This window comes from Plecotus auritus, assembly GCF_963455305.1.
Source record: "Plecotus auritus genome assembly, chromosome: X".
Classification (NCBI taxonomy): domain Eukaryota; kingdom Metazoa; phylum Chordata; class Mammalia; order Chiroptera; family Vespertilionidae; genus Plecotus; species Plecotus auritus.
This window is the reverse complement of record NC_137784.1, coordinates 119,080,535-119,102,886: the sequence shown is the minus strand read 5'-3', so window position 1 is coordinate 119,102,886 and position 22,352 is coordinate 119,080,535. Positions and strand designations below refer to the sequence as shown.

The 22,352-nt window shown below is 38.6% G+C and overlaps 1 pseudogene across 1 annotated transcript; it reads left to right on the top strand.

The window, feature by feature from the left end:
* Nucleotides 1–5,114: 5,114 nt before the first annotated feature.
* Nucleotides 5,115–5,899, top strand: LOC308240256 (uridine-cytidine kinase 2-like; annotated as a pseudogene). The gene has a single exon. The product of its transcript is annotated as a uridine-cytidine kinase 2-like (transcript).
* The last annotated feature ends 16,453 nt before the right edge of the window (nucleotides 5,900–22,352 follow it).

Below are 22,352 nucleotides of genomic sequence, written 5' to 3'. Positions count from 1 at the left end.
AACAGCCTGGTACTGGCACAAGAACAGACATATAGATCAATGGAATAGAATAGAGAATCCAGATATCGACCCAAACCACTATGCACAATTAATATTTGACAAAGGAGGCATGAACATACAATGGAGTCAAGTCATTCTCTTCAATAAATGGTGTTGGGAATATTGGACAGATACATGCAAAAAAATGAAACTAGATCACCAACTTACACCATACACAAAAATAAACTCAAAATGGATACAGGACTTAAATATAAGATCGAAAACCATAAAAATACTAGAGGAATCCTCAGGCAGCAAAATCTCAGACATATGCCGAAAGAACATCTTCACTGATACTGCCCCTAGGGCAATGGAAACCAAAGAGAAAATAAACAAATGGGACTACATCAAAATAAAAAGCTTTTGTACAGCAAAAGAAACCATCAACAAAACAACAAGAAACCCCACTGTATGCGAGAACATATTTGCAAATGTTATCACTGATAAAGGTTTAATCTCCAACATCTACAGGCAGCTTATACAACTTAATAAAAGGACGATAAATGATCCAATAAAAAAAACGGGCCACGGACCTAACTAAAATCTTTTTGAAAGAAGACAGAAGGAAGGCCAAGAGACACATAAAAACATGCTCAAAGTCACTAATTATCTGAGAGATGCAAATCAAAACAACAATGCGATACCATCTCACACCTGTTAGAATGGCTATCATCAACAAATCAACAAACGACAAGTGTTGGCGAGGATGCGCAGAAAAAGGAACCCTCGTGCACTGCTGGTGGGAATGCAGACTGGTGCAGCCACTGTGGAGAACAGTATGGAGTTTCCTCAAAAAACTGAAAATGGAACTCCCATTTGACCCAGTAATCCCACTCCTAGGAATATATCCTAAGAAACCAGAAACACCAATCATAAAGGATATATGCACCCCTATGTTCATAGCAGCACAATTTACAATAGCTAAGATTTGGAAACAGCCTAGGTGCCCGTCAGCAGATGACTGGATCAGAAAACTATGGTACATCTACACAATGAAATACTATGCTGCCATAAAAAAGAAGGAATTACTACCATTTGTAAGCACCTGGATGGAATTAGAGAACATTATGCTAAGTGAAATAAGCCAGTCAATGAAAGAAAAATACCACATGATCTCACTCATTTGGGGATAATGAAAAACATTATAAACTGATGAACAAAAAGATAGTTACAGAGGCAGTAAAGCATCAAACAGACTGTCTAATTACAGCAGTAAGGTTAGGGAGAGGTGGGGGAAATAAGAGATTAACTGAAGGACTTGTATGCATGCATATAAGAGTAACCAATGGATGCAAAACATTGGGGGGGTGAGGGCATGTATGGGAGTGGGGTGGGGGGGTAATGGTAAGATATGTACACATATAATACCTTAATAAAAATTTGAAAAAAAAAATATTTTTTAAAAATTTAAAAAAAACAAAGTGGGTGTGGAGATTTCTTTTTGGGAACTTGTTAATTATGAATTCAATTTCTTTCATGGTTTAGAGCCACTTAGATTAACTTCATTTTACTTGAGTTTTTTCCTTCCAAATTAATGAATTTAAGAGCATAACATTTTTGATAGTATTTCCTTATTTGATGGTTGCAGGATCTTAATAATAGCCTCTACTCCTCTACTTCATTCCTGATATTGGCAATTTGTTTCTTTTCTCCCCGCGCCCCATCTGTATTGCTAGATGTTTATCAATTTTATTGATTTTTCTGAAGAACCAGCTTTTTATTTCATAAATTTTCTCTATTGTTTTGCTATTAATTTCATTGGTTTCTGCTCTGATATGTTATTTTCTTCCTTCTGCTTGCTTTCATTTTATATGTTCATTGTTAGTATTGTCATTTAATGTAAATTTTACTAGGTATTACTTTGAGAAGTCAATATTTATATATATATTTACCCACATATAAGTTCATTCTTATGTTTTTCTTTCCTTCCTGCATTTCCACATTTCTTTATGGGATCCTCTTCTTCTGTTTCAAGGACTCCTTTCTTTATTTTTTAATTGAATTTATTGGGGTGACATTGGTCAAACCATACAGATTGCAAGTATAGAACTCAATAAAACATTATCTGCACCCATCGCCCACAACGTATCTCTTTCCATCCCCATTTATCCCCACTTTACCTACCTTCACCTGCCCCCACCCACTTTCCCTCTGGGCTATCACCACACTGTTGTTTGTGTCCATGAGTTATGCATATATGTTCTTTGGCTAATCTCTTCACCTTCTTTTATCCAGCCCCCCACCCCCCATTTCTTCCCTCTGAGAGCTGTCAGTCTGTTCTGTGTATCCATGTATCTTTTTCTATTTTGTTCAACAGTTATTTTGTTCATCATATTCCACATATAAGTGAGGTCATATGGTATTTGTCTTTCTCTGGCTGGCTTATTTCTCTTAGCATAACAATCTCCAGGTCCATCCATGCTGAAGGACTCCCTTATTTCTTTGTTGTAGCACTGAGCTTGGAATGGTTGTATACTCTCTGAAAGTAAAGTTTATCTATTAGTAATTGTTATTGAAGCTCCATTATGCATTTAAAATATGATTTTTGTGATGCATCCATATTTAATTAGTTATCAGAGCAGAATTATTTATTTGTTGTGATGTACTATGTTCTACCTGGCAGCAGAAGGTGTGATTATTTTTAAATGTCTTTTCAAACTTGACTGTAATCTACATGAATGTAGGAACGTTGTCTGCTGTGCTTGTTTTGGGTTGTCTGACCTTTATAGGTCATTTGGGAATAAATTAATGAATGAATAATTAAATGAGATAATGTCTGTAAATTACTGGTCACATCGTAGGCATTTGATAAAATAAATGGTACTTTTCTTTCCTCTTTGATTCCTGTCAACTGTATATCATAGCAGTGTGTAGGCTAAAACTTGTATCTATTATCAGTCATTTTGCCTGCCTTTGAATAAAGGGAGCAGCAGAAAGCATCATGGAAGGCTACCGAGCTGGAACATTGAGGTAGTGACTGACCTACCTATACAGTTTTACTGGGGCTCAGACTTGTAACTGACAGCATGAGGATTTGACTTTTTTCATTTTATGGTTTTGAGATTTAGGTTGCACCAGTTGTTGATTTGTGAAGTAAACACTCTCATATTTCAGCTGCAGAAACGTGTTAAGTTATACATAATGTTTTTATCAATTCAAACTGGAGGGTGCCATGATAATCACTTGGCATTCTTTCTGTGTAAGAATCTGCAAATGAGGAAAGGAACCCATGGAAAATGAAGTACAATGCATAGCATAATGTGACTACTTGGATAAAAGGAAGCAGAGAGGTCGCCATTCTACCCAAGTTAGGTAATAAGGTTTTTGACATATAAGGAAATAGTGCTTATAAGTAGCTGACTTTCAGTATCTATCTATGATTCCTGTAAAAGTAGTTGCTGCCCCCCTGCATTCTAGAAACAAGAGCCATATTGGTAGGATGTAGCCAATTATAAGTCAGCCAGCCGCTCTGGTTATCGATTGTTATGACACAAATTGTGGGTAAAAAATTCATACTTTATACTTTGTCATTTTTCAAAAGGGATCTTCTAAGAGAAATTCATTGGATTGTCTGAAATTCTTAAATTATTATCCTCAAAACTGTGGCATTTTTAGAAGAGAAGCATCATATTGCCTCCAAAGATAATACATCATAGCAGATGAAACATAAAAGGAATTTTTGAGTGAATCAACACAGCTTTTGCTTTTGCTTTTTAAAGCATTTCATTTTCTTTGGGAACCAAAATTTTCTACATTTTAATAATTCCATTTTGCTCATATTGGGAATCAAATAGAAGCAAGATTGTTCTAGTTCTCCTAGAACTTTGGCTTATATGTGGATAGGATTTTTAACTTTACAGAGCTTACTCCTCTTCATTTTCATATTTGGGTCTCACAGCAACCCTTTGAGATACGCAGGAAAAAGAGTTTCCTTAAAGGTATGGAAACCAAGACTCTTAAGTCCTGGGCAGTGTTCTTGCCTTCATCCCATTCTGTTATACCAGAAGCTGAGTTTATGTTCAGACCAGGTTAGTTATTCTTTGTTCTGCTGCTCAAACCATCTCATTTCACTTTTACTAGAAATAAATTAATGAGTAAATTTTTGAATTCTTGCTGGATCAAAAGACCCATTGTCTCAAATATTTAATTAGACATATATAGTAACCTACCTTGAACTCTGCTTTCATCTAAGAAATCCTGTCACAGTAAAATGTGCCTGGGAAGAAAACTTTCAAACAGTAAAAAATGTAGGTTAAGATGAAATGCCTGAATTAAAAATTTTGTTTTGCAAAGATAGCTTTCCTACTCAAATGACAGAAATGAGTGGCAAGGCTTTACAGTAAAAAGAGCAAACATGATTATTAATTTGTAGTAAACCACATTTTCTTCCTATACCATCTATCATTTTCCTTCTATTGAGTCTAGTATGTTTTTTTCTATTGACGATAAACTATCAGATAAAAAATAATCAGACTTGGTAATTCTGTTTATATCTATAACTAGTTATAGCCATTTTATGAACAAAATGAAAAAAAATTAGCCTGGGGTTGAATGAATCTGCCTTTTTTTGTATGGCTTATTGAATTCTCAATAATACTTCCTCATAAATTTGCAAGTTATTTTTAAAAAGCATTAGGCCTACAAAATTGGCCTTACCTTTGGTGGGGCCCCAGGGGCTGGGAGCATCTCTGCTTAGCCACCCCATTTCCATTTCTGTCTCTTGTTTCATTGCGAACTGATGTGGGTTCTGTCTCTTTCTCTCTTTGTTTCTCTCTGTCTGTCTCTCTCTCCATATATATAATGTGTGTGTGTGTGTATACACACACATATACATACATAATATATGCATATACATATGCATATACATATGCATATACATATACACTCCACGAATAATTGGCTGGAATGAACATTTTATTCAATATTTAGCTACTTTAATATATTTACCTTATTTTCTTGAATTAACTAGTTGCCTTGGAATTTTAATTTATTCAAAGAATATTTAGTGAGGGCATGTGTGTCCGAGGGCACGTGCGTCAGCACGCACCAGCCACGGAGAAGGGGCAGTGTGAGCCATGGTGGCGGACAGAAAGCAGACCTCACAGAACCACCAGCAGTCCACAACGGCTTTGGCTTCAAGCCCTTCCTGATTGGTATCAGCGGAGGCTCGGCTAGTGGCAATCCTCTGTGGGAAGATTGTGCAGCTCTTGGGGCAGAACAAGGTGGACTACCACCAGAAGCAGGTGGTCATCTTGAGCCAGGACAGCTTCTACCGGGTCCTCACCTTGGAGCAGAAGATCAAAGCCCTGAAAGGCCAGTTCAATTTTGACCACCCGGATGCTTTTGACAATGAACTCATTCTCAAAACTCTCAAATTACTGAAGGGAAAACCGTGCAGATTCCCAGGTACGACTTTGACTCCCATTCCTGGAAGGAGGAGATGGTCACCATCTACCCTGCGGATGTGGTCCTCTTTGAAGGCATTTTGTCCTTTTACTCTGAAGAGGTGTGAGACCTGTTCCAGATAAAGATCTTTGTGGACACAGATGCAGACACTAGGCTTTCCCGCAGAATATTAAGGGACATAAGTGAATGAGGGAGGGACCTGGAACAGATTTTATCCCAGTACCTTACTTTTGTCAAACCTGCCTGTGAGGAATTCTGCTTGCCTATAAAGAAATATGCAGACGTGTTAATTCCTAGAGGTGTAGATAATCTAGTGGCTATCAACCTCATTGTGCAGCATATCCAGCACATCCTGAATGGAGGGCTATCCAAGCAGCAGACCAATGGCTGTCTCAGTGGTTACATTTTTGCACATAAGAGGCAGATCTCAGAGTCCAGAAGCCACACACACTGACCCTGTCTCCCTGATCCCAGTTGCACTCCAGGAGACAGAAAGACAGGGAGCTCTGGCCGTCTGTACATATGGTGTCTTATGACTGCTTATTTAAGAAAAAAACATGGAGATAAAATGCCTTGAAACAGAACTTGACCCCAAGGTTATATGTCGAACTGTGCCAACCACTAATGGTGATGCCTAATTATGAAGCCAATATGTAACCAGTTATAAATATACTCATATATATAATATTTATTGAGCACCCACTATGTGCAAGGTACTGTTCTAGATCCTAAGAATAAAGCAGAGAAGCAGACAAGAAAGAATAAATCTCTCATCTCATACAATATACATTCAAGTGCAAGGAGAGACAGAATTAAATAATAAATAAAATGTATGGTATGTTGGTAATAATTGCTGTGGAGTAAAACAAAAGAATGTAGGGGGGCAGGAAGTACACCTGTGGTGTATGGGAAATGGTGCCATTTGAAGTTGGGTGGCAAGGAATAATGCATGCAGATATCTGGGGAAGAGAACAGTCTAGGCAGAGGGAGAATATCAAGTGCAAGGACCCTGAGATAGATCTATGTGTAGCTAGGTCTGTGAAATGCCAGGTGTTTGGAGTTAAGTAAGGGAGGCAGAACATGGTAGGAAACAATGTCATAGATCACACAGAGGAGCAGATCATGGAGGGTTTTATAATCCAGTGCAAGGACTTGAAAAAGTTGGAAGCCAGTAGAAGGATTTGCACAGGGAAGTGATATGATGACATGTGTTAACTGGATCACGCTGCCTGAAAACAGGTTTAAAGAATCCAGGGCAGAAGCAGACCAGTGAGGAAGCTGTTGCAGCAATCTAGGGCAGAAATAATGGCGGCTGGACCAGGGAGGTAAGAGTAATAGGATTCTAGATGTGTTCTGAAGGTATTACTAATGTGATTTTCTTATAGATGGGGTGTGGGTGTGAGAAGTCAGGATGACTCTAAGGATTTTGCCCGAACAACAGGAAGGATGACATTGTTAGGAACTAGATGGGAAAAATTGAAGAGGAGCGGGTTTTAGGAAAAAAGTCTGGATTTTGGACATGTTAAATTTGAGATGCCTATTAAATATTCAAGTGAAGCTACTAAGCATATACACAGCTGGGCTTTAGATGATATATATGGTAGGTTTACAGTTGTGAGTATGTGAAATACAGTTTACTCTTCTATTATTTATTTATTCATTGTATTATTTTCCACATGAACAACTGTAAACCTATTTTTGCCCTATCCTGTGTGTATGTGTAATTTGTATGCATACGGATGAAATTTAAATGTAAAGACATGAAACAGATGAGCTCACCAAGGGAGTAAGAATAGACAAGGGAAGATATTTGAGGACTGGGCCCTGGGGCTCTCTAACATGTAAAGGTCAGAGAGATGGGGAAGAGCTAACAGAGATGACTAAAATAGAGATGCCAGTGTTGTGATCTGAGAAACCCCAAGTTTATGACTGACACAGTAAATGCAGAAAAAAGTTTGTTTCCAGGAGTCCCAACACTCTGTTAGACCTGCACTCTCCATTGGTTTGGGAGAGGGGCTTCAGAGTTGACTGTATATATGGGGACTCCTCACTCTTTTTGAAATTTGGTGGTAGATAATTTTCTCATAATTTTGTTGCAAGATGGCAAAGATATTGGGCAGTGACAGATGTGTGAAAGCAAATATTATAACAGAACCACTTTTTGTTCTAGTGTATGTAGTGTGTTATAATTAAGACATTGTTGTGTTCCATCATCATGACAGGTCAATTTAGTACATTGCCAATTTCTTCTTTTTTTCTAATTTGGGGGATAGGGTGTGGTAGAATAGAGATGAGCCAAGAAAGACCAACCATTTGAAAATTTGACATAATTTTTTCTCACATTCAACATTATGTCACATAAAAGAGGACCCAAAAACTATTTATGCCCTCTGTCACCATTACTGATTTCATATCCTTGTTTGTTTGAAGAGCCATCCTTGATGTACAAATCTCTTCTGAAGCAGAAGGTCAAGGCCATGTACATTATGACTTGAAAGTTCAGCCCAACTGTTGGTTCTTTGTTCTTTGACTTTTACCTTTCCTGAACTTGTCTGCTAGAATCTGTCATTTGTAAGAATCAATTTAGAAAATCAGTGAGCTGCTACAATCTCTAAACATACCTTCAAGTCTCAGGTGAGATTTGATAAAGCACAGTGGCACTGCAACATCCTCAGTGGTACCTAGAAATAGTACTAATTAATTTTCAGTGCTTTTCCCCATCTGAAAATTTGGTCAGAAAGACTCATTTCTGAAAGATGGACTGGAAGAGATTTAAGCACAGGCCCCTTTAACTGGCGTGAATGAGCAACAGTTGGACTTCAATTCAGCAATTCAGCACTCTTCCATGGTTAACCAGAGTGCATAGAGACAATGGAAATTGCCTCTTAGCTCCCAAAAGGAGAAGAGAGAAGGGCAAAAAGACAGCAAAGCAGTAAATTGTCTGACTCCACAGGCATTGTTTCTGTGGTTTGTTTGATAATGTGAATCCTACTATGAAAAGGGAATATTTGAATTATATACAGGCAGTATAGCAGTTGGACTACATAATAATTTTTGTAATTTGATATAAATGTTCAAAAATTACGTTCTTTGAGTCATACATTGAAGGGAAAGGGATTAATGTTTGAACCGTCAGGTTTTCTGAAACCTTTATTTTCTTTTTGGGATAGGCTTATCAAGTTTTGTCCCCTGTTGTGAAAATGCTCTCTTGGTTATGATACATACACACACAAACACATACACATGGAACTGATTTTGAGAACTTTTTATTTCAAAAGAGAATTGTCAAACTAGAGAATAAAGAGTATGGAAGATGTGCTCAATTATAAGATATCATGTTTTATAAGAAATAAATTGTGCTCTTAGGCAGGTAAGCTATATATAAACTCTTTCCATAAATATATACAGTGTGTATGAGTCTAAGAAATTGGGGAGAGAAAAATACTTGTGATGCTGTCATACTTGCTTTCTGAGCTATGCTCTTTTTTTAATTTCTTTTTTAATTGAATTTATTGGAATGACACTAATTAAGTTATATTCTTATGGCCAATGTTCATAATTAGGGGAGACAGGGACCCCTCTGGTCACACTCTGTGCCCTTGAACTGATTTGCTTAAAGTTCCAGGGGAAAACATTTCAACTTTCCCTAATGACCTTTTTTTAACTTGCTGGAACGAACATGATGAGATGGCAAGAGCCATGCTTTACCAAGTCCCAGGTTAGCACACTAGGGCCAACTCCATGAAGCACTGCTGGAATCACTGGCACTCTGCTGTATGACCAGTTACCATGCCTCCAGAACTGGGAGATAATACATTTATGTTGTTTAAGCCCCCCAGTTTGTGGTGTTTTGTTATAGCAGCCCTAGGACACCAGTACAATGGGCACAGATATGATTTCCTAATGACAAAATCCAAAGACCCCTTCTTACTCACTCTGGTCATCTCCTCTGTATTTTTTAACCCTATTAGTCACTTTCCTTTTTAAAATGGGAGAGTCAGCATGGTGAGATTCAATAAACCAGAGCTCTGGAGTTAGGCCAAACCATTTTCAAAAATGCCCACCTTGCACCAATTTGTAAGACTTGCCCCTTATCTAGTAGCTTCAGATTTTGACAACTGGGTTAAAATACGGACGTTTTAGGAAATAAGCATCCTTTTATTTCAAACTGCTCATTGTATGATGAGGTTTTCAGGTCCACATGTACCTTTTGCTCACCTTAGTAGGAAATGATGATGATAGATTTCACAGTTGTTTCTAGTGTCCTATTACTAGCATATGAGCAGATGCGAATGGAGGGATGTTTTCCATCATGTGTCTTGGCAGAGGTGTGTGTGCCTTGTTGATAACCTTGCTCAGTGCTTTCTCCATGCCTTTGCCCACAAGTCTTTGCTTCACTGCTTATCCTCACCCATGCAGATCAGTGTGCTACAAGACCTGATTATTTTATGTAACAACTCCTTCTCTTTGTATTTATGCATTCATTTCTTCACTCAAACACTTTTTCTAGAAATGACTATGGGAAAGTTCCTGTGATACTTTTTATCAAGTGGTAAGCAATACCTGACAATTATAGAGCTGCAAATCAATGGCTATAAAGTTATAAAACTATAAGTGTAAGTTATTGAAGAAATATGAGGCAGGCTTCTAGAGAACATGGGGAGATTGGGGCTGAGGTGATGCAGATGTCTCCACAAATGCATATACATATCAGTTGTTTAAATCTCTCTCCTCCTCCTTTGTTTCAGAAGTGGCATCCTACATACTTTCTGAGGATCCACACTCCCTTCTATTTCCTGCCAGACTCTGCTCCATCAGTTATCTTCTCTCCACAGTTCTTGAAGTACTCTTGTTCTCCTGGAGTTTTTCCTCTAATCTGGAAAATGTTCTCAAGCCTCCTCTAGCTCCCAGCCAGTTCCTGTGACCTTACATCACAGTCCGTGTCCCTTCCTTACATTCTGTAGTTACTACTGAGCTGAAAGTGCTCATTCAATGTGTGCTATGGGTTGAATTGTGACCCCCCAAAATAAGTATGTTGAATTCCTAACCCCATACCTCAGAATGTGACCTAATTTAGAAACAGAGTCTTTATAGAGATTATCAAAGTTACATAATTAAGGTGGGCCTTAATCCAATATAACTGGTGTCCTTATAAAAAGGGGAAATTTGGACACAGAGACTGGCACACACAGAGGGAAGACAATGCGAAGAGACACAGGGAGAAGATGGCCATCTACAAGCCAATGAAGGCCTAAGGATACCAGAAGCTTGTATCCCTAGGGACATAGAACAAATTTTCCCTCATAGACCTTAGAAGGAACCAACCCTCCTAACACCTTGATCTCAGACGTCTAGCCTCCAGAACTGGGAGATGATTATTTAAGACCTCCAGTTTGTGGCACTTTGATATGGCAGCCCTAGGACACTAGTACAGTGGGCACAAATGTGATTTCCTAATGATGAAATCCAAAGTCCCCTTCTTACTCTGGTCAACCCCTCTGTAGTTTTTAACCCAATTAGTCACTTTCTTTTTTTAAAATTGGAGAGTCAGCATTGTGAGATACAATAAGCCAGAGCTCTGGAGTTAGGCCAAGCTGGGCTGGAAATCTTGGGTAATTTATTCATCTTCTCTACACCCATGAAATAGAATTTGTATGTACCTCATATGGTGTTTGTGAGGATTACATAAGATAATGCATGTAAAATATTTATCATACAGTAAGCACAATAGCAATAAAATCTAAATGTTAGCCCTATAACTGGGCTGGGAAGAATCTATACATTGAATTGTCAACTGAGATACCAAGTGAAATGGTAGGAATCTGGAAGAGAGAATATTGCTTAGCCAGGGTAGGTATTTGCTCTTCCTCCATGCTCTTACCTTGATCACTGTACTTAGCAGGCTATATGCTTTCATCTGTGTGTTTCCTCTTCTATTAGATTTTGAGGTCATTGATAGTGGACATAGTAAATATTTGATGAATGAAAAAAATGCTGAATGGTACAAATCTAAAAGCGCATTCTTGGCTGATCCAAGGGATAAGTGTTCATGCTATTATATAAAAGATCAGTGTGGAAAGCAATGAACTATATGAGTCTGCAAAATGGCAGAAACTGCTATTGAATTGATTGTTTGAACTGAAATGTGTTTTTCTGAAGTTCTCAAAAACTCACTATTCCATGTCTAGAAAACACACACACACACACTCACACACACACACACACACACACACACACACCACTTTGGAAATCATCATTGGCGTCTTCCTGAGTGAGTGATGAAAATGCACTTTTATCATATTTTTTAAAACTGTATATATGTACCAGTGTTGCATATTGCTGTCAGTTTTGAATTGTTTACTTGTGCTACTCAGATGCAAAGATAACATTAAGACGAACCTTATTTTTGCCCAGCCGGCATGGCTCAGTGGTTGAGCATCGACCTATGAACCAGAAGGTCATGGTTCAATTCCCAGTCAGGGCACATGTCCGGGGTTGGAGGCTCGATCCTCAGTGTGGGGCATGCAGGAGGCAGTCGTTCAATGATTTTCTCTCATCATTGATGTTTCTATCTCTCTCTTCCTTTCCCTTCTTCTCTGAAATCAATAAAAATATATTTTTAAAAAGACTGTCCTTATTTTATAAATTTTTAAATATTTTTAGCAGTTTCTCACTTTAGGAATGCAGAATTCCAAACCAGAAAGAGTGTTCACTTTGTGGGCCAAATTTCTATGGCAGTAATCCTAGAAATCACAGATATAAGTAGATAGGAACTTGCTAGTCATTTCAAAAAGTAAGCTGGATCTTCAAAAGAATAGGCTTCCTCAAAGCAACCCAAGGGCCTATCAATAGGTGAGTGGATAACAAAGTGTGGTACATATATACAATGGAATATTACTTAGCCATAATAAAGAAGGAAATATTGCCATTTGTGACAGCATGGCTGGACCTAGAGGATATTATGCTCAGTAAAATAAGTCAGTCAGAGAAAGACAAATACCATATGACCTCACTTATATGTAGAATCTAATGAATAAAATAAACAAATAAATAAAATAGAAACAGATGAATAGATACAGAGAACAGAATGACATTTGCCAGAGAGGAGAGGGATTGGAGGCAGGGGGATCAAGGTGAAGGGATGAAGTAGTACAAACTGATAGTTACAGAATAGTCGCAGAAATGTAGATTACAGCATAAGGAGATATAGTCAATGATATTGTGATAACTACCATATGTATGGGTTCAGGTAGTACTTCAAACACTGAGGGACCACTCTATAAAGTACATGACTTTTTAACCATTATGCTGTACATCTGAAACTAATACAAAATAATATTGAATGTAAACTCTAATGAAAAAGAAATAAGCATTTAAAAAAAGAAGTACAATTTGGTAGTTACAAATAGTCATGGGGATGTAAAGTACAGTACAGGAAATGTAGTAAATAATCCTATGTAATAAAGAGCTAATATGCTAATAGTTGTGACTCCCTCACACCATAACAACTGATAAGCAGGAGGCTGCATGTGCAGCAGGTGCGTGTGGGTGGGCAGGGCTGCATGCGTGGCTAGGTGTGCGTGGCTAGGCGTGTGTAGGTGGGTGGGGCTGTGTGTGTGGCTAGGCATGCATGGCTAGGTATGCACAGGTGGGTGGGGACTTGACTCTGGAGGACTTGACAGGAGGCGCAGGTGGGATTCTGGGTCCCGCCAGTGCCGTGGGCAGGTTTCTGGGTCCCGCCCCCCACGGCAGCGGTGGCCGCAGGACTCTTTCTGGGTCCCGCCTCCTGGGGTGGTGGTCGGGGCGGTGGCCGTGGGACTCTCTCTGGGCAGGAGGGTGGGGCTGCGTGCATGGGGAGGCGCATATGGGGAGGGATTCTGGGACATACGTGATTTCATGCGCCGGGTCACTAGTATTATAATAACTATGTATGGTGCCAAGTGGGTACTGGAAATATTGGTGGGAACATTTGGTAAAGTATATGATTGTCTAATCACTATGATGTACACCTAAAACTAATACAAAATAATATTAAACTGTAATTGAAAAATAAACTTTAAATTAAAAAAAGAATGGGCTTCCTCAGCAAATACTAATTTTCTTTAAAGAACTGTCTGGATGCTCTTTATAATTCTATGAGACTATGAGATAGGTTTACATTGACTTTGTGTAATTCTAACATAAACTTCCCTTCTTCACATTAATCTGAGAGCTATCTTTTCAGGTTGTTAACGAGGCTCAGTAGCTTTTACAAACAACTCTGTATCTACTCATTTTACCCAGGATCCCTCTCCTACCCTGCATTTATTCTAATATATATATTTCTCAGTGCATGCGTAGAAAGAAAATACTCATGGTAGATTTTTCTAGTGCTATTCATTTCAGGCTTTATTATGGGACTAAAAATAAAAAGCTGTATTTATACTTCACTGAATAAGGAGGTTTGCTTTGCTAGATAAAGTGGTAAGCATTAATAAAAATATTAAGATTTAAAAAGAAGCAAAGGTTGTGTTACCCCAGACTTGAAAATAACAAGCATAAGGCAGGGCATGGCAGGAGATGAAGCTGAATAATGAGGCATATTTCTGAGAAAGAGAAAGATTAATAACGTGATTCTGAACATCAGGCCAAATCCTTGGCCTAACTCTGGCCTGATTCAGTGCAGTCCAGTTTGTTTTTCTATAAAACTCAGAGAATGTTGGATATACACAATCAATATCCTTTTGTATCATACAACCCAATTCTATTAAATACATTGGCATGAATGTTCTCATCTCAGTGTTACTTATAACACTGAAAAATTGTGAATGGCCCAAATGCCAAAGAGTACAGAACTGGTTAATTAAACTGTGATACAACCTTGTGGTGGCGTGTCATGCAGCTGGTAAAAATTTTGTTGTTGAAAGATTTAATGGCATGTGATTATGTTCACAATATATCAATAATTAGAAAATAGCAGATTACATATTACTAAGTAGAAGCCATATATATATATATATATATATATATATATATATATATACACACATATATGGAATATAATTTCTCAAATTGTTAACAGTGGCTGTCCCTAGGTTGTGGAATTAAAGATGGGTTTTGTTTTGTTTTTCTTTGGCTTAGAAATACTCTTTATACTTTGATAATGAACATGTATCTACTTTATAATCATAAAAAGAGTAGATGCCTCTCCCCCTTGTATACTGTTGTAGTGGGTGGATGGTGGCCCCCCAAAATATATGTCCATGTCCTAATCTCTGGAACCTATGAATGTGACCTTATTTGAAAAAAGTCTTTGCAGATGTAATTAAGTTAAGGCTCTCAAGATGAGATCATTCTGGATTATTCTGGTTATTCTGGTGGGCCCTAAATCCAATAACAAGTATATTTATAAAAGTCAGAAGAGGAGAAGAAGGCACAGATATAGAGGAGAAAGCCATGTGAAGATGGAAGTAGACTTTGGAATGATGTGGCCAAAAGCTAAGGAATGCTGACAGCCAAGAGAAGCTGGAAGAGGCAAGGAAGGAGTCACCCCTACAGTCCCCTGAGGGAGTATACCCCTGTTGAAATTCTGGCCTCTAGAACTGTGAGAAAATAAATTTCTGTTGTTTGAAATTTGTGGTAATTTATTACAGCAGCCACAAGAAACTAATATAAGCTACAATGTGCCATGTATCCCATTGGCTGTTCCTTCTACATGAACATCTGTCTGGGATCTTCTCTCTGATTCTCCTCAGCCCTACATCACTTTGTTTACCATCTTCAAAGAGCCATGCTGACCTCTGTTGCTAGTTCAATGGCATGCCTCTTCCTTCCTGTTATGCTTCTCTTTGCTCTCATTTGTGAGACCTTTCATTATAGACCACACCTGTCATCTTGTCCAAGTGGAGAGCTTGTCCTCTAGTTTTCTTTGGCAATTGGACATTTGTTACTTTACATTCACAAAAGGGTATTAATGGCTTCCTAGAGTCCCATATTTTCAAAGGATACACAGAGATTTTCACCACCATTTAAAATATGGTAAGCCCTCACTTAATGTCATTAGTAGGTTTTACCATAGGCTAATTGATATAAAGAAGAATTAGGTTCCTATGGCACCTCATCAACCTTATAGCAAGACATTATCTGAGGACCTGTTGTATCTGCAGTGATTTAAGGAGGCTACAAAATGACATGGGCAACAAGGATACTTGGGAAATTCTTTATAGCAATGAGGGAGAAATCATTCCCCAAATCACTGAAGAGATTTACCAAATACCAGAGGTAGATCATTTACAGACATTATGTTGTTCCTATTTGCCAAGGAAGTGAAGCTAGCTCTTTGGTGACCTAATTCAGTCTACAATGCCAGCTTCATCTCACATCTCTTGCTAGTGGTTTAGTAATTTTGGAGCTGTTTTCCTCCCCCAATGCCATTGTTTTTAATGTTTTGCTGTCTGCTCTGCCTGGAATGAGGCCCTCCTCTACCACAGTCCTCTTAGCCTCATTCACTCCTCTCCTGTGCCTCCAATACTTCAGATTTGGAGTATTAGAGGCACAAATATCACATCTAAGAACTCTTTTCTGACCCCTCACTTGCCAGCCTGGGCCTGGTCCCAGGACTGACCTCTTGTATTTCTTTAGCAGCATGGCCTCCCTTCTACCTCTGCTCTACTCACAATGTGTGGAAGTGGGACATTTTCAAGTTCATGTTACCTGATGAGAGTGTTTCCACAAGACAAAGGAAATAAAAAAAATGAAACAAATTCTCCTGTGGATGGAATATTGACAAAGGCTGAATAATCTCTGCAAAAAAAGGGGGGGGGGTCTATAATAAACCACTGCCATGAAAATCTTTTATCATCTGCCCAATGGCTCTACATGCAAAATTCCCTAAGCAAAACTCATTTTTTCTTGCAGGAAAAAAGGAGGTAGTTGTTGTGAAAAGGTTGAACAGGGTCCTCCCAAATCTGAGAAATGCATGCTTTGAATGATCATAATAAAAAAAAGAAATTATGTTTGGCTCTTCCCTCCTGTACTGAGCTACTTGAGGGATGCAACCTCTGGATTCCCTGCACTTAGCAGAGTTTGTGTTCCTTAGATATTTGTGGAATGAATGTGTAAATGTTTTCCTCATGGTCCTGTACTTTTTGTTCAGTAACTATAAACAGAGAAGCAGAGCAAACTCATTGATACCAGATCTGACATTTGTCTAGATTAGTGTCCCGAAGCCCTTTAGACAAAACCTTTCTATCACCCATCTTAGAAGCATAAAAACATGACAGGATTTTCAGAAGGTGAGAATGGGAGGAAGCAGATAATGCTTTCTCTTTCAGTCTAGAAAAAGTACCAACAAGGAGCTTTATGCTGGGAAGTGATAACAACATCACACACATTTGGGGAAATCAATGCACAGTCCCTCTGTGGTCAATAAACATGGTAGTTTCAGAGGATATTTTGCTACAAGACTAATAAACTTTGATCCTGACAGCCTCCACAACAGGACCTAGGATTTCAGGAATAATTAATGGAAGGTAGTGTACCCAGTCATCTGCAAGCTGCACTGCTCATTCTAAAACAAGACAAGAGGTTTTCAGTTATTTCTATCAAACTTGAGAATAAAATTTGAAAACAGCTCCTTAAATATATGATCCCTCATGGAAAGGGAGGGCACTATGTTCTTCCTAGCCTTAAGGCCTTCACACAAAGTGTAATGGTATCTTGGAAGTGTTTCAGAATGTTCTTAGTCTGGAAGAAGAAAGGAATTTATAGCTGGTTAGAAAAGCAGGAGGGTCAAGAGCCACAAGATTGATAAAACAGGTCACCCCACTGGAAGGGCAGTACTAGCTGGAAGCCAGATAAGCATAAGGGAGCAAATAGAGAGGGGAACAAGATGCAGGGGGTTGAAACTGGTGCCAAAAGTAATTTCATGAATACAGCCTTCCTCTGCATGTCCTGGTATGCTTTGCTGGGCAAGGGATATGCTCTTAAAGCTCTAAAATAGCTTTTTCCACATTTCTTGGTCCATTTAGGTTAGCCAAAGGCTGACAAACATGAGAAATTGTGTATTTTGGGGTATGAGTCAGATTAGTAGATGCCTGCCAAATGCAGTACCTACACTGAAGGCTTAATTTGAGGATTAATGATATCCTTTATGAAACATAGAATACAATACACTTCAATTCAACAAATATTTACTGAGCTGTATTTATTGAGTGTAAGAAACTCAGAGTATGGTGGGTCTAGAGATGGGTATTTCATTCCATGTGCTTAGCAAATAAAAAGCATCTTGTCTTAGTAATAAAGGCATGAGGAAAGACGAAAAAAATGGGTCAGGTTTAATGTACAGTGCCAGTAAAGAGAAAGTAAAGTGACAAGAAATGAGGCTGGAAAGATATGTTTGGGTAGACTCCAATGCCAGCTGTGGCAGCTATTACTTAGAATGCTAGCTGGACATGAACTATATATTTGCTGTCTACAAGAGACTCACCTCAGAACAAAGGATTCACACAGACTGAGAGTGAAGGGATGGAAAAAATTTTTTTCAGGCAAATGGAAATGAGAAAAAAGCTGGGGTTGCAATATTTGTATCTGACAAAATAGACCTCAAAGTAAGGCCATAACAAGAGATGAAGGCCACTACATAATACTAAAAGGAGAAATTCAACAAGAAGATATAACTTTAGTAAACATATATGCACCCAATACAGGAGCACCCAATTACATAAAACAACTTCTGGAAGATATCAAGGTAGAGATCAATAGCAATACAGTCATAGTATGGAACTTTAATACTCCATTGACATCACTGGATAAATCCTCTAAACAAAAAATCGGGCAAAGAAACAGCAATCCTAAATTGACATCTTCAGAATATTTCACCCCAAAGCTACAGAATATATGTTCTTCTCCAGTGCACACAGGGAATTTTTAAAGATAGACCACATATCAGGACACAGGCAAAGTCTCTTCAAATTCAAGAGGATAGAAATCATAACAAGCATCTTCTCAGATCACAATGGCATAAAATTAGAAATCAACTACAATAAAAACAATAAAAAAATCAAACACTTGGAGGCTAAAGAGCATGCTATTAAACAATGATTGGGTTATCAAATAGATCAAAGAAGAAATAAAAAGCATTTTGGAAACAAATGAAAATGAAAACACAACAATCCAAAATCTATGGGACACAAAAAAAGCAGTCCTGAGAGGGAAGTTGATAGCTCTACAGGACTACCTCAAAAAACAAGAAAAACTGGTAATAAATTATCTAACCTTGCAACTTAAAGAATTAAAAATAGAGCCACAAAAAAAGCCCACAGTATCCAGAAGGAAGGAAATAATAAAGTTCAGAGCAGAAATAAATGACATAGAGACAAAAAAAAACAAACAAAACAAAACACAATACAAAAGATCAATGAAACCAAAAGCTGATTCTTTGAAAGGATAAACAAGATTGATGAACCTCTAGCCAATCTCATCAAGAAGCAAAGAGAGAGGACCCAAATAAACAAAATCAGAAATGAAAGAGGCGAAATAACAACAGACCCCACAGAAATACAAAAGATTGTTAAAAAATACTATGAACAAGTCTATTCTAACAAATTAGACAACCTGGAGAAAATGGACATATTTCTAAAAAAATATAACCTTCCAAAACTCAATCAGGAAGAATCTAAACATCTCAATAGGCCAATAACTATGGAAGAAATTGAAGCAGTCATCAAAAAGCTTCCAGCAAACAAAAGCCCAGGGCCAGACAGCTGCACAGGGGAGTTTTACCAAACATTCAAGGAAGAACTAAAACCTATCCTCCTCAGACTATTCCAAAAAATTCAAGAGGAAGGAAGACTTCCAAACTCATTCTATGAAGCCAGCATCACCCTAATACCAAAACCAGATAAAAACAACACAATGAAACAGAATTACAGGCCAATATCCCTCATGAATATAGATGCCAAAATCCTCAACAAAATTCTAGCAAATCAAATCCAGCAGTACATCAGAAAGATCATACACCATGCATCAGAAAGATCATACACCATGAACAAGTAGGATTTATCCCAGGGATGCAAGGATGGTACAATATCCTCAAATCAATAAACATGATACATCACATAAACAAATTGAGAGATAAAAATCACATAGTCATATCAATTGATGCAGAAAAAGCATTTGACAGAATCCAGCACCCTTTCTTGATAAAAACTCTCAGCAAGGTGGGAATAGAAGGATCAAACCTCAACATAATAAAAGCCATATATGAAAAACCTACAGCCAACATCATACTCAATGGGCAAAAAGTAAAACCATTTACCGTAAGAACAGGAACAAGACAGGGATTCCCACTTTCACTACTCCTGTTCGACATAGTACTGGAGGTACTAGTCATTGTGATCAGACAAGAAGAAGAAATAAAAGGCATCCAAATTGGAAAAGAAGTAAAACTGTCCTTATTTGCAGATGACATGATACGGTACATAGAAAACCCTAAAGACTCCAGCAAAAAATTAGTAGACTTAATAACTGAACTCGGCAATGTATCAGGATACAAATTTAATGCCAAGAAATCTATGGCATTTCTATACACCAATTTTGAACTTACTGAAAGAGAGACTAAAAAAGCAATCCCATTTACCATTGCACACACAAAAAAATTAAGATACCTAGGAATAAACTTAACTAAGGAGGTAAAAGACCTGTACATGTAAAACTACAGGACATTGAAAAAATAGATAGAGGAAGACATAAACAAATGGAAGAACATACCATGTTCATGGATTGGTAGAATCAACATCATTAAAATGTCCATACTACCCAAAGCAATCTACACTGAGTGGCCAGATTATTATGATCTCTGAATGCATAATAATCTGGCCACTCAGTGTATATCCTATATAATAAAAGGCTAATATGCAAATTGTCCCCTTGACCAGGAGTTTGACCAGCAGGCAGGCTGGCCAACCACCCATGTCCCCTCCCTCTGGCCAGGCTGGCCAGACTCCACCCATGCACAAATTCATGCACTGGGCCTCTAATATATATATTACAGGGGAGTTTTATATATATATATATATATATATATATATATATATATATATATATATATATATATATATAAAGTGTCTATATATATACGGAGTGGCCAAATTATTATGTGTTCAGAGATCATAATAATATGGCCACTTAGTGTATAGATTCAATACACTCCCCATTAAAATACCAACAGCTTATTTCACAGATCTAGAAAGAACTCTCCAAAAATTCATCGGGAATAAAAAAATAAAAGAAAACACCTGAAGAGCTGCAGCGATCCTGAGAAAGAAGAACAAAGTAAGAGGGATCTCAATACCAGATATCAAGATGTATTACAAAGCCACTGTTCTCAAAACTGCCTGGTACTGTAAACCAAGATGGCAGCATAAGGTATACACCTGTACGTGCTGCCTCTCACAGCCACACCAAAACTACAACTAAAAGACAAAACGACTATCATCTAGAACCACAGGAAAGCTGGCTGAGTAGAAGTTCTACAACTAGATGGAAAGAAAAAAGCGCATTGAGACTGGGTAGGAGGTGCAGTGGAACGGAAAAGAGCGGTACAGAGGTGTGCAAACCGGGCTGGCAATTGGATGCACTGTTTTTAAGCTCCTGACTACTCTGAACTCCAGGTTCCAGCGAGACTCTGGGAACCCAGACTCCTGCGGGGAGAAACTGGACTGTCTGGCATCGGGTTGGAAAGTGAGAGTGGCTTTCCCACAGAGATGCTTGCAGGGATCATTGTTACTGTGTGGGGGCGCAGGACACAGAGATGTGGAGACACGGAGATGCAGAGACACTGAGATGCTGAGACGCTGAGATGGCTGACAAGCAGCCATTGCTGTTTTCTCTGCCCTGGTGACTCCCTGAGACCCCGCCCTACCCAATTTACAACCCCACTCAAGCTGTGCGCAGCGGCTATTGCATATGAATGGCCTGTCATTTTGCAGCGTAACCTAACAAACTGAAGCTGGGTCAGAGAGCTCCAAAACTTCCAAACCCCAAAGAGGAGAAATCTGCAGATCTCGCTGTAGCTGCTACTGAATGGCCTCAGGCAGTGGTTGACTTTGCACCTCCTTGGAGATCCAGGAGCCAGCGTACCTAGTGGTCAGTGTGAGACAATACCAGATTGCAACTCCTCACATCCATAAGGGACACACTCAAGGGGCAGACTGAGTGAGCACCAAAGCCCCACTGAAGCAAGTCCTGCCCCATAACCATGTCTCTAGCACAGCAGTTCTTCCAGTATCGACACAGTGGGTCCTCACAGCCAATTGGCCTGGAGGTCAATTCCTCCCAGTAATACCAACAGCAATCAAGGCTTAACTACAACAAGACTGTGCACACAGCCCACAAAGGAGTGCACCAAGAGAGTCCACCTCAGGTGACTGGGGAGGCTGAACCACTGGGCCCTATCGCAAGGCCACCTACCACACAAGGCCACTCTGTCAACAGAGGGAAGCAGCCAAAATGTGGAGACAAAGAAACATGTCACGAATGAAAGAAATGGAGGAAAGCAAAATACTGGATATAGAGTTCAAAACCACAGTTATAAGGTTACTCAAGAATCTTCCAAAAAACCTCCGAGGAACTTAGTGAGACCTTCAAGAATCTTAGTGGAAAAAAATGGAAAAGGACAAGTCAGAAATTAAGGATACACTGTCTGAAATAAAGAATAATATACAGAAATTCAACAGAACCAGAGGATCCCAAGAATCAAGTCAAAGATTTGAAATATGAGGAAGCAAAAAATACCCAAATGGAAAAGAAAAAAGAATAAAAAAATATGAAGATAGTGTAAGGAGCCTCTGGGACAACTTAAAGCATACCAACATTCACATTATGGGGGTGCCAGAAGAAGGGAGAGAGGAAGATATTGAAAACCTATT